The sequence below is a fragment of the Rutilus rutilus genome, assembly GCF_951802725.1.
Source record: "Rutilus rutilus genome assembly, chromosome: 17".
Taxonomy (NCBI): Eukaryota; Metazoa; Chordata; class Actinopteri; order Cypriniformes; family Leuciscidae; genus Rutilus; species Rutilus rutilus.
In genome coordinates this window covers 18,457,352-18,471,793 of record NC_140230.1, presented here as the reverse complement: position 1 = coordinate 18,471,793, position 14,442 = coordinate 18,457,352, and the positions used below count along the sequence as shown (strand labels likewise).

General features: G+C 42.1%; 1 protein-coding gene and 1 long non-coding RNA gene across 2 annotated transcripts in view; both read left to right on the top strand.

The window, feature by feature from the left end:
• Positions 1-14,442, top strand: part of LOC311306953 (uncharacterized protein) — a 68,451-nt gene that overhangs the window by 39,142 nt on the left and 14,867 nt on the right. The window lies entirely within an intron of this gene.
• On the top strand, positions 5,869-14,216 carry LOC311306964. The gene is made up of 5 exons (XR_014630237.1): positions 5,869-5,925; positions 6,147-6,227; positions 7,159-7,187; positions 13,727-13,785; positions 13,918-14,216. It is a non-coding gene; the product is annotated as an uncharacterized lncRNA (long non-coding RNA).

Sequence of the window (14,442 nt, the reverse complement as noted above, 5' to 3'; positions counted from 1 at the left end):
GGCTAGTGGACTAACAGGGAATGAGGGTATAGGGATGATTCTGGATACAGCCAGAGTATTTTAGCACAGTGATCTATCCGAATCAGTGGAAAAATGCATGTCTGAGAACCATTAAAGTCATCCAGTTCCAGTATAAAAACGGATAAAATAAAATCAGCTTATTAATTCCATTATTTCAATATTACATGAACCTCAGAGGATTCATAAACATTTGTAAACCTAAAAAGATTTCATATATAAATGTTGTACATTTTGGATTCTGTCAGTAAGTAAATATTTTACGTTTGACTGGTTCTCAGCCTTTATGAAGCGAAGGCTCTCCGTTCTCCAATATTAAACGGCTCCCTAATAAAGACTTTCCAGAATTTCTACTTGATTATGATTCTTGTTTTCAAACTTTGATTTATTTGATTTATTATTTCAAAATTTATTTGATATAAATTAATTTAGCACAATTAGATTTGTGATTTCAGCTGTATGTTCTTAAAACCAACAGAGGAAGAAAGAAATATTTGTATTAGGCCTATTTATTTTATAATTTATTATTTATTATCCTATTAAATTATAATATTATAAGAAATAATCTTGAGAAATCTTGATTTTACTTATTTTAGATTAAAATTTGATTATTTGTGATATGGTTGAGTATCATAAAGTTTTGACTGCAATATTTGCAAACAAACGTTCCCGTGTTCGTTTATAATTAAAACTTTATATCTAATGTCACCATTATGGACTCTTAGACATCAATAGCACGTTTAAATTAATAGAGATTCCACAAGAGCATATTTATATTTTGTATGTCGTGCACGGTATAGTGTCAGTGAAATGCAGCTATATATAGTGTCTGTGTCAGCACTGAACAGTCAGTTGATCTGAGGAAGTTCACAACCACAGGAGGAGCTGATGATGTTTGAAGGAAGAACTGTAACTATATGATGAAAAGAAAGACTGACAGAAACAGAAAATGGCTGATCGGTGTCCCATGTGTCTGCTGCGACTGATCATTCTCTGTCCACTTCTGACAGGTAAAGAAATCTTTATATGGCCTATAAGACATTATGCAAAATCTGTATAATGTAAACAACCATCTGTTCAAAAATAATTGAATTACTTTGGTATAGAGACTGGCAAAGAGTTAGATTGAGCAAACATGTTTTTATCTTGCTGAAAAATTTATGTAGGTTATTACTTTAGTTTTTAATATTCAAGAAAATATTTTCTGTATGTCATTAAAGTTTAAATAATTAACACTATTATTTTACTGTTTTATATTAATATGTAGGTACCAGTGAAGCAGAAGAGACTCGTGTGTTCAGCAGTTCTGGTGAAAATGTCAGTTTGCCCTGTAATAATACTCTTTCTGACTGCACATCGACTACATGGATCTATACCAGACTTTCAGAGACAGTTGAACTGATTGCTGGAGGGAAAAAGAAGAATGACATAGAGAGACGTGAGAGACTGAGTCTGGGGTCTGACTGCTCTCTGAACATCAAGAAAGTCACACAAGAAGATTATGGGCTTTACACCTGCCGACAATATGAGAATGGACGTGGAGAACAACAAGGAACTGATGCACGTGTTATGCTGTCACGTGATATATGACAGACTCCAGATATCAGATATTCTTCTCCTCAACACACTGTATCAGCAATCTGACTACAACACTCCTGAATGAAGATCACAACAGAGAGTGGAGATGTCAGGTTACTCAGAGAAATCAACTGAAGACCTCAGCCACATATACTGTCAATTCAGGTAAATTGTTGTTATTTATATTGTTACTTATTTTTAACTTTGTATTGATCATCAAGAATAAAATAAATATATATTCTACAGTATAAAGCATCTGAAAATTAATATTTTACAGCTCCAACAGAGACAAAGACACTGACTCCAGTCACCAGCTCAGAGACAACCACAACTGTAAATAAACCAGTAACTTCTACACAACCAGGTACATAATCAGCTGTTGAATGTTTATTAATAAATGTACTGTCTGTAGCCTACATGTATTTAAATATATATGAAAATATTCAAGTAAGACATTTTTTTAATCAAATTTTGAAATCACTGTTAGACAAGCATAATGCTAATTTTATCTTCTGTATTAGCCAATTATTAATTGTTAAACAAAGATTTCCATATTTTCTAGTATGATGTATTTGAACTAACACTCTTCCCGTACAGCTCAAGCTGGTAACGACACCAGTGATTCCAGTCCACATCACCACTGTTGTGCCTGAACACGTTCATTGAACGATAGTTCATGAACTCGTTCATATTTTGGGCGAACGTGAAGTGCACGTACTGTAATGGGCCTTTCACACAGGACGCGGTATGCGCGGCGCTGCGCTATAATCAAAACAAAAAGCAGCATGTCAAGTCAAGTCAAGTCAAGTATATTTGTATAGCGCTTTTCACAATACAGATTGTATCAAAGCAGCTTCACAGTATTAAATTAAAGTAATACAACAAGGTTTGTTTCTAGTGGAATTTATTGATTGATAAAATCAATTTAAATATCCCCAAAATATCCCCAACTGAGCAAGCCAAAGGCAACAGTGGCAAGGAACCGAAAAACTCCATCAAGTGACCTAATGGTGTCCTAAAACTCCATCAGGTGACCCAATGGAGAAAAAAAAAACCTTGGGAGAACCCAGGCTCAGTCGGGGGCCAGTTCTCCTCTGGCGTTTATGAACTAGAGGCCGGATTGTAGTTTGAACTGTAAGATTAAAAATATTATATGAATGCCTGGCTGAAGAGATGCGATCTAGTTTTAAACTGGGAGAGCGAGTCTGAGCAACGAACAGTATCAGGAAGGCTATTCCAGAGTTTTGGAGCTAAATGTGAAAATGCTCTCCCTCCTTTGGTGGTTCTGGATATCCTAGGTATGACCAAAAGCCTTGAATTTAGTGATCTTAAAGAGCACGATGGATTATAGGGCGCTAGAAGATCCGTTAAATAGACTGGAGCTAAGCCGTTTAGGGCTTTATAAGTCAGTAGCAATACCTTGTAATTAATACGGAACTTTATAGGTAACCAATGCAGTGATGATAAAATCTGTGTTATATGATCATATTTTCTTGATCTAGTAAGAACTCTAGCGGCGGCATTTTGGACTAACTGTAGCTTGTTTATTGAGGATGCAGGACAACCAGCTAATAAAGCATTACAGTAATCTAGTCTCGAGGTCATGAATGCATGAACTAACTTTTCTGCATCAGAAACTGATAGCATATTACGTAGCTTAGCAATGTTTCTAAGGTGGAAAAAGGCAGTTTTTGTATGTAGCATGTAGGCGACAAAGCAGCCATAGATATATACACTAGATGTCGCCTTGGGGCTCTAAACATGCGTCAAAACCGCCGCCATCTTGGAACAGGGGTCTTGTCATAGGAAGTAGCTAGGTAACGCTGTTATCTCAGTCTGTACTTCGAATTCATGGATGATGCCGGACTTTTGTGCTGCGTATGGATGTTCACACGAACGAAATCTAAAAACCATACAGCAAGGGATTACATTTACTGTGTGGATCATGGTAGTAGTCAAGTTTTTATAAGTTTAGTGTACATTTCTCTGCTTGGAGGAAGAAAATGAACTGTGATTCTCGCACAGAAAATGAACTGTGAATGTGCTGTAGGCTACTCTTTAGATATTATTTGAAATAACCCCTGTGTTTAAAATGTACAATATGCAGGAGTTGACCCTTAATACCCACTTTTGGCTGTGTTGTGCTGTGTTGTTCCTAACTTTAGATGTTTTACCGATTGTTCTCAAACCTTTTAATGGAAAAACAAAACAGTGTACTTATTTAATGTGGCAAAAGTATTGCGGGACAGGAATAAAGAAAAGATTAAACGGTCTTTGGCACCAACTATCTAACTTTCACATTATGTTCTTCTCAAATTTTGGATTTGCTTCCACCTGCAAATTGCTTTGTGTATCATATTTAATAAACCAATACAATTTAAATGTTCAAATTAACATGTATAGTCATGGGCGGTGCTAGGGAGGGGCTAGCAGGTGCTTCAGCACCCCCAAGAAAGACCAAAGCACCCCGATAGCACCCTCAAAAATAATTTCTGGAAGCAACTACATTCAGGCTGTATTCTATGGAAGCCCTGAACCGCATTAAAAAAAAAAAAAAAAATCTTGTTCTTTTGACATAATAAGGGGACATTCTAATCTGCATTAAGCCACATTAAGCGTTCTTATAATGGTTTTCTATGGGAGGAAAATGCTTAACGTGTAATTAAACGTTGCGTTCATATTCTGGGCTCATCTGATTTTTTGTACATAGCATAGCCTACTTTGTTATGATTTTAGTATCATAATGATTAATAAATGCACGCACAATTATCCGTGAACTTGATTTGAACAAATGCCTTTCAACTTGTGTGTGCAAAATTCAGAATTAAATGAATGTACAGCAATTTGTACAAATAGAGAGTCTGTAGGACTATACTGTTGTAGCCATTAAATAAGCGCATTTTAATTTCATATTTGTTCAAATTTTATAATGTTATTTTTTTTTCCATTTATGTTGATTTATGAAAAGTGAACAGCACGAGTAAGATAGGATGCGCAATATATCGAGACATGGAGTGGGTCAGACATGATTTTGACCACTTCATTAAGTTTTGTTTTGTAGACAACCTTTCAAAGCTTGAAATGTCTTTAAACGAAATAATTCAAAACGAAAAGAAATAGGCTACTCTCTGATTATGTAATCCATTATGTGCATTTCTTTCTATAGGCGCGTTCACTGCGAATATGGCGATTGTCAACTTCATCTTTGCTGTCAGAAAACACTAGTTTATTAATAAAAGTCAATGCACGCGTCACCGGATTTACAAATGCACATCTTGCTTGTTGCAAGCACAAATATTATGTCGAAATAACGAGATATTATGTTGAAATAATATTATTATTAATAATACATCTTTTAGAATATTTGATTGAATGCTGAATGTTGCGCTTGTTCAATTTAATAAAATTAAAACTTGAATTGTGATCATTAAAATAATTTAATATGAAATATTTAGTGGCCAAGTTTTGGCCACTAATATATATATATATATATATATATATATATATATGCTACATATATATATAGTTTAAGTAGCGATAGTTCATTCTAAGTTTACTCAAGTGGAAGACTAATAAACTTAGGCCTACTGGCACTATGCATTATTATTTTGAAAAAACCGTACATTTTCTCTGGACTCAATGATAAATACATGTCTGACCGTTGGAACGAACCAAAAAAAACCTAGAAAATCGCATTCATGACGATTTATGGTGATTTTATTTCCGTTAGACCTTTGCCTACATTGACGCTGATGCATTAAAGAGGAGGGGCTCCCCTGTTCCAAGATGGCGACTCTATTGACGCATTCGTTCCAATGAACTGCCGTAGCCAAGGCGACATCTAGTGTATATATCTATGCAAAGCAGCAAGGAGGCGTCGTATATGATCATTTAAACGAGTTTTATGACAAGGTCGGTGAGGTGAGGATTGGGAAAAATCTTACATTTCTATGCAAACTTTGAAAGGAAAAGAAAATCCGCACTTGTTGAACCTGCCTGGTATATTTTTCCACGATTCATTAAAAAAGACCATTCAAGCAGCACGTTTTTAATAATTGCTCTGTGTGGTCCTATATGGACAGTGGAAATATTTTTTGGGGGGGGAAATTGCTCATAGCAACATATGGAAAAAAAGAACTAAGAACTAGTTAATTTTTGGAACTGTGAACTTAGTTCAAAATTTTGAAGTATGACCTATGAACTGAACTAGTTCATTTTAAAATCTGTGAACTGAACTTTGAAATAGTTCATGTAGAAAGTGAACTTTCCCAACACTGCACATCACAAACTCTGAGGATCCCTCAGCTAGAAACACACCACAAACACAAGGTAATCACTGTCTTTCTCACACCAGTGGTTTGTATTTGCTTCCATATCATGTGCAATCATTTGCTTACTGTGGTACTTTGTAAATATGTTTGAGTGCAGTGCTGGCCCTATAACTTTCGTAGTCCATAAGTGTATGAAATGAAATGCATTTTGTTAAAAATAATGTTTTAACCTAATGTGATGTCGAGTCTGAATGTACCGTTCTCTGGTCTCTCCCTCAGTGACTGTGATTGCTGTTGTAGTTGCTGTATTGGCTGTTCTCCTTGCTGTTATTCTTTGGGTGATTTGTAAAAAAGGAGCTAGTGAGTTTTCATAATTCTTAATGTTTTATAACAAATACTTAAACTCATTTTCATGTTATATCATAAAAATGTAATGTGGATGCTTTTTTTTAGCTGCATTCAAATACTTCCAGGCTCTATCAACAGGAATAAAATGAACTCAACTGTATTATTTCAGTGTAATACAACCCGAATTCCAGTTTTTTGTATTTGAATTTGAAATTTCAATAAATTTGAATAAAATGAAAACAAAAAGACTTTCAAATCAAATGAGCCAGTATTTAGACAACATTACAAATGTTTAAACGGAGAAATTGTAAAATTTTATGCACAAAATGAGCTCATTTCAAATTTGACGCCTGCTACAGGTCTCAATAAAGTTGGCACAGGGGCAATAAATGGCTGGAAAAGCAAGACATTTTTGAAAATATCCAGCTGGGAGAACATCTAGCAACTAAATTTAATTTAATTAAGTTAATTTATATCATGTCTGTAACATGATTAGCTATAAAAGGGATGTCTTAGAGAGGCAGAGTCTCTCCAATCTGTGAAAGAGTGCGTAAAAAGATTGTGGAATACTTTAAAAACAATGTTCCTCAACGTCAAATTGCAAAGGCTTTGCAAATCTCATCATTCTACAGTGCATAACATCATCAAAAGAGGGAAGGCCTTGTGTATTTCAGCAGGACAATGCAACACCACACACTGCAGCTATTACGACAGCATGGCTTCTTGCAACATTACAACATCTATGTTCTATTGTGAATAAAATACTGGCTCATGTGATTTGAAAGTCTTTTAGTTTTCATTTTATTCAAATTTTAAAAAATGTCCCAACTTTTCCGGAATTCGGTTTGTAGATTAAACAAACAGGATTTACCAGCTGTAGATCAACTGTAGATGTGCTGTGTGTTGCATGTTTCATCATAAATACTTCACAACTATTTTTCAGATAACAAAGAAGAGGATTATGACACTTCTGTAAGTATATAATATCAGTGATTTTCATCTGTGCTCAGCAGAACGTTTCTCACCATTAATGACTTTAAATAAGTGCACAAACCACAGTCAAACAGGACAGACAGGACAATTAAGATGATTAAAAGTATTAAAAATAAATAAATTGTCGCCTTCGTACACCAAAGTTCTTTTCAAAATTGTCCTGGTTTGAGGCTACCACTAACAAAACAACAAACAAAATAAACTACCGCCACCAATGATATAACTTTCCTAACAAAAAAGAAATGTGACAAATACAGAGAGCTTCCCTGCTTCCTTAACTAGCAATATACAAGAAAAGAAATGGTGATTAAAAATAAATAAGGAAAGCACACAAACCCTACAGCTCTTATGAAAAGTAACAGCTACACAATTTACAGAATTTACATGTCACAGTAGTCAAAAACGTACTCGGTTACTAACGTAACCTCGGTTCTCTCTAGTAGAGGGAACGAGTACTGCGTCTTAGCTAAGACGCTGCGGGAAAAGTCTCTTTTCACGAATATTGAAGCAAAAAATTATCCTTAATTTTAATATTTGTAAAACGCATTTGCAGCAGTATGCAGCCATAGGCAAGACGGCTCGTTTGCTCATTGGCTGTTCTACTAGCAAATGCATAAGCCTATCGAGCGCAGGCTGATGCAACATCAGACCAATGAGGCCACTTCCCGCCGACGCGGGCGTGGCCTAGCCCTATAAAGGTAGCTCGAAAAGGCTGACTCACTTGATTTATTTCATCGAAGAAGCGAACCAAAGTGAATCGTACGCACGGCAAGGAACGCAGTACTCGTTCCCTCTACTAGAGAGAACCGAGGTTACGTTAGTAACCGAGTACGTTCTCTTACGAGAGTTCTCTCGTACTGCGTCTTAGCTAAGACGCTGCGGGAACCCAATGTAAGACGCCGTGCGTGCAGGGATTAACAACCATAAACCTGGAGGCGAACCCAGGATTTACAGTGCACAATCACCAGAGGGACTCACAGAGAGTCCTAGAACAGGAGGAGGAACTCTCCGTTCTGATATGTGGCTGCGTCCGCAGACGCAATATATGACATCACTTAGACAAGACACCCTTGACTAAAGTGGGAATATGGGTCTTACGTAATACTGCCCGTAAGATAGTAGTAACGCACTGCGCTTGTATTCTCAGTGTTCAATTACACCGATAACAGCTTAGCCTGCAAAGCGGGAACCTCAAGGTTATAAAACCTGATAAATGTAGACGGCGAGGCCCAGCCTGCCGCCATACAAATATCCTGTAAAGATATCCCACTAGACCAGGCCCACGAAGAGGCAACGCCTCTCGTGGAGTGCGCTCTGACACCCAGTGGGCACTGAAGACCTCTGGAGGTGTATGCTAACGCTATGGCGTCAACTATCCATCTGGATAGGCTTTGTTTCGAAACAGCCATTCCCTTGGAACGTCCACTGAACGAGACAAATAGTTGCTCAGTCTGTCTAAAGACAGCAGAGCGAGACACATAGGCTCTTAAAGCCCTGACAGGGCAGAGAGAGCTCAAGTCTCCTTCCTCTTCTAACACCGGCAGGGCGGACAGGGATATAACCTGAGCCCGAAACGGCGTGTTGAGGGATTTCGGCACATAGCCGTGCCTAGGTTTGAGTATGACTCTCGAGTCACTAGGCCCAAACTCCAGACACGACGGGCTCACAGAGAGCGCGTGCAGGTCCCCTATGCGCTTCACTGAAGCAAGGGCCAGCAAAAACACTGTCTTAAATGACAGATGTTTGAGACTAATCGTCTGGATGGGCTCGAAAGGGGAACCTTTCATGGTCTCCAGAACCGTAGAGAGGTCCCAAACAGGAACCGACGGGGGTCTGGGAGGGTTCAGTCTCCTAGCTCCCCTGAGGAAGCAGATGACCAAATCGTTCCTTCCTATCGACTGACCGAGCGTTGTCTCAGCGAACGCTGCGATAGCCGCCACATATACTTTGAGCGTGGATGGGGCTCTGCCCTTATCCAACAGCTCTTGAAGGAGAGAACCTCCGTTACCTCACAGTCGAGGGGTGAGCATCCCCGAGCCACACACCAACTGGAGAATACCGACCACTTTGAGGCATAGAGCCGTCGAGTCGACAGTGCTCTAGCCTGAGTGATAGTATTTAGCACTCCTACTGAGAATCAGCGGGTAACCGTTGAGAGCCCACACGTGTAGGGCCCACAACTTTGGTTGAGGGTGCCAAATCGAGCCCCTGGCCTGCGAGAGAAGGTCCCTTCTCAATGGCACCGGCCATGGGGCAGTGTCTGCTAACTGCATCAGCTCTGGAACCAAGGTTGGTTCCTCCAGAGTGGTGCTACAAGCAGCACTGAGCATTTCGTTTCCCTCACTCGTTCTATCACCTCTGGAAGGAGGGAGACGGGGGGAAAGGCATAGAGCGGGCAGCGCGGCCACCTCTGGGACAGCGCGCTTTCGCTCTTGGAAAAGAACGCGGGGCAGTGAGCGTTTTCGCTGGACGCGAAGAGGTCCACTTCCGCTCTGCCAAATCTCTCCCTCACAGCAGCTGGACTGTTTGTGGGTGTAGAGACCATTCGCCCGCGGGAATGTTGTTCCTGGACAGCCTGTCTGGACCCACATTCTGTATCCCAGGCACATGAGCTGCTTTCAGCGAGCGCAAGTTGTGCTGAGCCCATACCAGGAGGCGTTCCGCCAACCTGTACAGATCTCGGGATCTGAGACCGCCCTGGCGATTTATGTAGGACACCACAGACATGTTGTCCGAACGGACTAAGACGTGATGGCCCTTGATATGGGGACGAAAACGTATCAGCGCGTTTTCTACTGCCAGCATTTCCAGACAGTTGATGTGTCAGAGCTTCTCCCGTTCTGACCACAGGCCATATAACGGTCTGCCCTCGAGCAGCGCTCCCCATCCCGAGGTGGAGGTGTCCGTAGACACCACTCTCACCCTCGAGGAAGTCCCCAGGCTTGCACCTGTTTGGTACCAGCCGTTCACTGTCCAAGGTTCTAGAGCTGTAACACAGCTCTGGTTGACCTTGAGGCGCAGTCGACCAGAAGTCCACACTCTGCGTGGTACCCGCGCTTTCAGCCAGAACTGTAGGGGGCGCATGCGGAGCAGGCCCAGCTGAAGAACTGGCGATGCTGAGGCCATGAGACCTAGCATCTTCTGAAACGTCTTGAGCGGGAAGGACGCGTCGCAGCGGAGAGATCTCGCTGCGCGCTGAATGCCGAGCGCGCGCTGTGACGACAGCCGCGCCGTCATAGACTGTGAGTCCAGAACTATGCCCAAAAACGAAATCGTTTGACTGGGGTTCAGTGAACTTTTCGTCCAATTGACTCTGAGACCGAGTTTCTCGAGGTGATCGAGTAACATGGTCCTGTGCTCCACGAGCTCTGATCGTGAATGAGCCAGAATCAGCCAGTCGTCCAAATAGTTCAGCACTCGCATGCCTCTGAGTCTGAGAGGGGCGAGCGCTGCGTCCATGCACTTCGTAAATGTGCGAGGTGCCAGGGACAGACCGAATGGCAGGACTGTATACTGGTATGTCTGACCGTCGAAGGCGAATCTCAAGTATTGCCTGTGACATGACGCTATCTGTATTTGCTGTACAGCCCCCGTTCGCTTTGAGCATGAGATACAGGCTCTAAGCCCCTTTGCTCATCAGTTTTGAAATTTCGGCTCGGAGTAGGTGTGCTACTTCCGAATTCACCGTAGTTTCGACACGCGCCGTAAAGCGGGGAGGGCGTCGATAAAACTGTAGCGAGTAGCCTCTCTTTATAATGCTTAGCACCCATTCCGAAACCCCTGGAAGCGCTGCCCATGCATCTGCATGGATGGCTAAGGGTTGGATGCGAAGCGCACTCTGTTGGCTGAGCAACGGAGGCGCTTCGATGTGCTGTAACACAGGCGTTATGTCTGTGGCATTCGAGGCGTGGGGCGCGCTGATGACAGCGGGCAGAGCGCTCGTCCTCGACCCCGCTATGGCGCTTAGCCGAGAGAGGGAGGGCTGAGCGAGTCCCGTGGGACTCGTATCGTCTGTGAGTAAATGTGGGCTGGAAGCGCGCACCTTTACTACTTTTGGCGCGTTGTCTGTCTGAGCAGAACGAACGTGCACGGGTTTCGTTTTTACAGAAACCGTCAGACGTGCGTGACATAGTGTTCGTGTGCACTGAGGAGTGGGCACGTCTACTATGCAGTGCGCGCGATCGACTTGAGTCGATTTTATGGGCGCGAGCCCTGTGTGAAGGGCTGTGCTTGTGTGTACGGATGGGCACTGAATAGTGGGCATCAGCACTACATTTATAGCACCATCGGCCGTGGCCGGGTGTAGCCGTGAAACGGCTTTTGTGTGCAGGCAAACAGGCACGGGTTGTACCACGTGGTTGCCTGCTGCAAAATACATGTCTGCAGTCGCCTCTCAGGGAACTGGCAGAGCGATTTGTATTTGGCGGCATAAAAACTTTTTGCCATCTGAGCGGGATCGAACACAAGTCGCCCGCACGAAAGCCTTAGAATCTACCACTGGACCACAGTGGAAGACACATTGATTTTCTGTTAACGCGAGTGTTTGTTTGCAAGCATGCGGGTAGCATGACATGCAATATCAACATTCTCAGACGCACTCGACCTCGCCACGGTGTTTAACCGAGTGAGGGAGGGCTGGGCGAGTCCCGTAGGACATGCAATGTCTGTGAGTGAATGTGGGCTCGGAAGAGCGGGCACATTTACTGCATTGAGCGCGCTGTCTGCCTGAGCAGAGCGAGTGCGGAAAGGCCTCTTAGCAGTAGAACGGTTTTTGTGTGCAGGCGAACGGGCACGGGTTATACCACGTGCTCGTCGGCTGCAAAAATTCACATCTGCAGTCGCCTTCCAGGGGACTGACAGAGCAAATTGTATGCGACGGCATACATTTTTTTTTTTAGCCGGCGGACCCGGGAACCGAACCCGGGTCGACTGCGCGATAGGCTATGAATCTACCACTGGACCACAGGGGAAGATACATAGACTTTCAGTTATCGCGAGTATTAAACACACTAGCGTTCATTTGCAGGTATGCGTGTAGCACAACATGCAATACTGACATTTTCAGACGCCTGAAAAGTGCCAGAATGTGAGAAGAGAGGATAACGCCCGGTCTCAGCGGGGCTAAAGCACTCCATTCTCTTTTCGCCAGTGACGCACGGGAACCGTAGAAACGGTGTTCGGTTGCAGGCAAGCGGGTACCACGCGCTTGCTGGCTGCAAAAATGCACCTCTGCAGTCGCCCTCAGGGGAGTGACAGAGCGAAGCATTAGCGGCATAATTATATGCGGCCAGACCGGGAATCGAACCACAGTCGTCCATGCGAAAAACCTAACACTCCACCACTGAGCCACAGGGGAATACAGGTTTTTGGATGCGTTGAGCGTCAACATTCTTCAGCGTTTGCTAGCAGGCGTACGCTTGCTGCAAATGACATTTCCAGTCGCCGACAGGGAACTGGGAAATGTAAGAGAAAAGAGGCCAGTACACAACGAACACACTTTTCTCCTTTCGCCGGTGAATGACGCGCAGAGGCAGGGTAGTTTTTCTTGTAACGTAAAGAAAAACTAACCCCGACCGTCCGCTTTCAGGAGGAGCAGCCTCGGAGAAGGATGCCAGGTGAGTCCTCAGAGTCACCATAGACAATTGGCTCGGAGTGGGGGCAGTCGCCGCCAGCGAGCGCGAGAGCTGCGAGATCCTCTAGGAAAGGGAGGGCGTCTTGAAAAAGACGCGAGCTCTTTTACGAGTGTGTGTCGCGGGGCGAACACACACACACACAGAGGAACAGAAAGGGATATGAGCGCCGGAAAGCGCAGCAGGTACGGCAGTGGAAGGCGGCGAAGGCCAGCGACTTCAGATGGCTCGTCCCGCTGATGTGCTTGCACTCAGACGACGCTTGCTTCTATCCGAGATCCAGCGATGTGAGAGGTTCGCTGAAGAGATGAAAAATCAAGTGAGTCAGCCTTTTCGAGCTACCTTTATAGGGCTAGGCCACGCCCGCGTCGGCGGGAAGTGGCCTCATTGGTCTGATGTTGCATCAGCCTGCGCTCGATAGGCTTATGCATTTGCTAGTAGAACAGCCAATGAGCAAACGAGCCGTCTTGCCTATGGCTGCATACTGCTGCAAATGCGTTTTACAAATATTAAAATTAAGGATAATTTGTTGCTTCAATATTCGTGAAAAGAGACTTTTCCCGCAGCGTCTTAGCTAAGACGCAGTACGAGAGAACTCTCGTAAGAGAACAATGAATGGTAATAAAAAACAATACAAAGATGAATAGAGAAAGAAAATCACAATACATCCACACTATCACACAATACACAAACTAATACTAATACACAAAACTTATGTCTTCCTACGTAACCCCACACAAAATGATTTCCATTTATAAACTAAAGACTAAAACATTATTTTTCTAATTTGATAAGATCAATTTAGAAAGGTATTTCATTACCTTTAGCCTACATAATAGTCATCTCTCATAGATCGTATCTTGGCTCTTTATGTCTATTGATGTTTAGGTGCTGACATATGTGAGATATTCTGGGATTCCAGCAGAAAACGTGTCAAAGAGAGCAATGTGAGTAGATACTTTCTGTTTATCAATGTGCAGAGACACTCCTAATCAGCGAAAATGACCAGGAGAGTTTATATAATAAACATGTTTTCAATATACTGTATATTGAAAACTCTTTCATATGTTTATTTCCAGATACTCTTTCTAGAAATTTACATTTGGGCACAAACGCACTGGCTGATGGCGAGAGGAGAATCAGGCAAAATAAAAAAATGTGCAGCTTTGAGATTCATGCTTGCTTAACAACTTTATTGTAATTGTAAATGCTAAGAGACTTTGTAACCATTTATTCACTCTTCCAACCTCTGAACGGATATTAATACTGTATATAAATCAATCAAAACATTTGAACTCTTTTTGTGTGCAGTAATGATATAAATGCAGAGAAAATCTGTAAAAAAAGAATATGTATTAAAGGCTTGTCAGTATGTCAATTTCACCTCGGCTGTTTATTTTCTTTGCTTTTGTTTGATTGTCATGGATTATTAATGAATAATATTTATTTAATAATATTATCTGTTAACTATTTTTTTTCAGTGTTTAATGCACTTCCTTGGTATTTGGGGAGGGAGAGATCCTTATTTTCTAGACATGATTAGAGATCAACATTGTGATAATAAGATAATCAAGACCTTTTGAAAGTGAACACTAGGGGTCGCT